The 4089-nt window shown below is 38.5% G+C and overlaps 1 non-coding gene across 1 annotated transcript; it reads left to right on the top strand.

Annotated features, from left to right (window-relative positions):
• Positions 1 to 693: 693 nt before the first annotated feature.
• LOC133807905 (small nucleolar RNA R71) lies at positions 694 to 801 on the top strand. Its single transcript, XR_009879790.1, has one exon. It is a non-coding gene; the product is annotated as a small nucleolar RNA R71 (small nucleolar RNA).
• Positions 802 to 4089: the final 3288 nt, after the last annotated feature.

Consider the following 4089-nt stretch of genomic DNA (forward strand, 5'->3'; position numbering starts at 1 on the left):
CCGAGGTCTATTATTCAGCATATTGGCCAACTACCCCACTTGTGTTTAACGATTTCTGATAGAGGATATGGTCTCAGTCATGAACTGAGTTTAGGCCTGTCTGGTGGAGCATGTGGCCTAGGCTGTTGTGATGAAGAGGCTTGATTCATTGGTTGTTATTGAGGCTTATTCTGCTGATACTGACCTTGAAACTGAGATTGTTTGCCCTGATTGTTTCTCCATGAAAAGTTAGGGTGATTTCTCCAGCCAGCATTGTAGGTGTTGGATAATGGATTATTGAATGGCCTCTCAAAATTTCCCACAGCTTGAACCTGAGCTTGGTCTACAGGAATGTTATTATTATTACTAGCAGGACACTAATCAAAAGAGGGAGAACCACCGCAAATTTCAAACCTAGATTCCATCTAAATCGCATTAGCAGACACAATAATCTGCTGCAAATGTTTTGTCAACAAGGCCACTTGTGCTGTCAGAGCAGTAATTACATCAAGTTCATGTACCCCACCTACCTTTCTAACCCCAGATGACCTCTCATCAAACCACTGATGATTGTTTGTGGCCATGTCCTCTAACAGTTCATAAGCTTCATTTGCACTATTACTTATGAATGTCCCACCAGCTGCAACATCAATAATTGCTCTTGTTGTACCACACAACCTATCGTAAAAAATGTAGACCAACATCCACTTTTCTATACCATGATGAGGACAATTTCTCAATAGCTCCTTGAACCTTTTCCCGAGAGTCATACAAAGATTCACCATCCAACTGATAAAAATTATTAATCTCCCCCCTCAATTTAGCAGCTTTTGATGGAGGGAAGAACTTGGCAAGGAATTTCTGAGTCAAATTCTCCCAAGTATTTATCAAATTGGAAGGGAGTTCAACCTACTCTTAGCTCTTTCCCGCAGCAAAAATGGGAAGAGCCTCAACCTGATTGCATAGTTGCTAACTCCATTATACTCTAAGGTATCACACAATTCCAAGAAATTCACCAAGTGCATATGGGGGTCTTCAGAAGGAAAACCACAAAATTGGACAGTGGACTACACCATTTGCAAGATCGCCGGATTTATCTCAAAATTATTGGCCTCCATAGCTGGCGGTCTCATACAGTTTTGTACTCCCATAACAGTGGGCAGTACATAGTCTCTCAGCCTCCGTGTAGCAGGATGTGGAGCATGACCTTGAACAACCTCGAGAACCTCATTATTCCTATCATTCTGTGCCATCTCCATAGTCTGACGAGCCAACTTCTTGTTTCTTCTGTTTTGTTTGCAAACCTTCTAAATTTCAGGATTAACTGGAACAAGGTTATCTACTCCTCTTCTGCTACGCATATAACCAAACTACTTGAATTTGACAAAGAAATGCAGTTGAAACAGGTTAGAAAAAAGACAAAGAACAACCAAATTAAAAATAAAATTAATTAGACTGATATTGGTAGTTTTCAATCCCCGACAACGATGCCAAAAACTTGTTGCAAAATTTATTGCTACGTAAGTGCACGTATCACAAACTAGTAATAATCTTGGTAAAACCAAGTATCGTCCTCAAGGACTGAATCACCAATTGCCAATCAATTAATCTTTTTGTTTCTATTTGGTCAATTAAACTTTAATTCTTGTAATAAGGCAGAAGAAAATATAAATTGTCGAAACAATAATTAAGAACTTAATAATAACAATAAATAACAGAAGAAACCTTGAATTTGAATAATGAGAGAGTAATTAGGGAATTTAATCTCATCAACTATCCTCCCTATTAATCACTATTACAAGTTACCAATTTCTTCTTCTTTCTTCCTATTTAAATTAACGAGTTGAAAAAAGTAGCTTATAATCATGTTATAACTTATAAACTCAATCTAAGATAAAATTTCCTATATTTCTATGGTAAATGTAATCACAAAGACAACATTAATCAGAACAACTTAAAAGAAGCACACAATTCATTTAGATACTCTCGTTCCAAATTAAAATTGCGTCCTAAACAACCAAAGCACATTCAAATCGCACTTCTTAGATTTTGATTCAAAAACATAAAGGTAATGACTATTGTTGACCCTCGAATTGGTCAACGACATGGAGTCTGATAAAAGATATAAAATAAGATGAAAATGAGAAGAACTCCAAACGAAAAGATAGATGACACAAACAATTTATAGTGGTTCGGCCCCAATAGAATGGTTACAACCTACGTCCACTTAGTGTTCTTATTGATGTAGTATTCCAAGAAGAGTGATCAATGAACTAGGGTTCACGAGTTTCACTAAATCTCAGATAAATACAATTGTAATGGATAACAACACTCTTTTTCTCTCTTAGAATCTCTCAGCTCAAGCGTTCTGAAGCCAAATGTTGGAAAAACAAAAGTCCCCTCTCTTGAGCCCTTTTATTCTTATTTATAGGCTCAAGGAGGTTTATATGGACCAATGGGCCTTAATTACACTTAATATGTAACGACCCAAAATTACTAATAAGTCTTAAGGGCTATTTCATATTGAGGAAAATAATTGGTGATTAGATAGGTGTCGGGGTTTAAGCAGTAAATGTTAGGAACACTCAAGGAATTAGCTAGAATTGGGAACAAATGTCCAAAATGCTCTTGGAAGGATTAAAGGCTTAGTTATGTTTGGAAGGGCAATATGGTCATTTGACATTAAAGGGATAAGTGATATTTTTCCTTTATGACTTAGTGGGAGTGTAGAAATTAATAGAAGCTGAAAGAAAAAAGGAAAGAGACAGAAGGAAATAAGGAAGGAAAAACAGAACTCCTAAGTTAATCCCTTTCTCTCTCACTCGATTCTTTCTCCTTGCACCGTTTCTTGAGGGCTTTTGGAGCTGTGGTTCAGAGGAGGCTCAGGCTAAGGTAAAACTAGGAGGTTCTACTAGAATTAAGCTTAATTGAGGTAAGTTTCAAGGTATTGATGAGTTTCTAAACTATGTTAGGATTTATTTCTGAAACTTGGTTTTTGATGGAAGTTAAGGGAGTTATGTTTTGGGGATTGAGAAGCCAAAGGCTGGAGAGGCTTGGAGGATAACCCAGGGTTGAATTTCTCCATTGAAGGTAACAATTTCTGGCTTTGTAGTTCTGAGTTTCTGAGATTCTAGTTGAGTTCTTTAGTCTCGAGTTCAATTCTTGTTTTTCTTTGTTTGGTGATGCATATGGCTGAATTTTAAGTTGTTGGGACATGTGGGGTGAAATGTAGTGATTGGTAGGCTTGTTTTGAAGTGTAGTTGAGGTTTGGAAGGGTTCTATAGAGGTTTGGCTCAGGGAAAATCGAAGGAAGAAAATTAGAGTGTTGAAGGTTCTGTGACTAGCATTGTAGCGCTTGCCTTTGGGCGCTACAGCGCTAGGCTTGGGTTTCTAAGGGATTTTTCGCTCTGCTTGTAGCGCTGTAGTGCCCACCTTGTGGCGCTACAGCACTACCCTGCCTTCAGAAGTGGATTTTTTGGTTGTTTCATAGGGTTTTTGCCTGAGGGCTCGGGGTTTGATTCCCCCACCCCGTTTGGTTGAATTAGGGCTTCTCGAGGGCTCGGGATTGGTCCCGAGGTTAGGTTATGGAATTGAAGTTTAGTGATGGTTCTAACTTATGGCTGTGACTAGGTTTACGCTAGGGCTCGGACGGGATCGTGCTTGAGGGTCAGTTTCACTAATCAAGCTATCGAAATCTAAAGGTAAGAAACTACATCCAATTATGTGTTAATGTTGGGACTAAGAGCTCCCTATAATTATATCTGATGTCATGAGATGGTATTATGCCATGGGACATGTGAAAAATGGCCTAAGAGTGCCGGAATCAATATTTGCGCATAGGGCACGGCTCGGGCACTAGTAGCTGTGGACAACTTAATATTCACTGAGCTCGGTTTAAGCGGGCCGGAGTCAGTGGGATGAATAGGGGACGCGACCTAAGGGCGTCAACCCTGGTTAATATATGCATTGGTTATTAATGTTTATTTGATGAACTTGGTATGCTGAATGCCAGATTATGTGAATATTATAGATTGGTGAGTATATGACTTTGCTTTATGAGTTATCTGATTGATTGATAAATGATTATGCTCTGTTAACTAGTTTTCTTGC

This window comes from Humulus lupulus, chromosome X, assembly GCF_963169125.1.
Source record: "Humulus lupulus chromosome X, drHumLupu1.1, whole genome shotgun sequence".
NCBI lineage: Eukaryota > Viridiplantae > Streptophyta > Magnoliopsida > Rosales > Cannabaceae > Humulus > Humulus lupulus.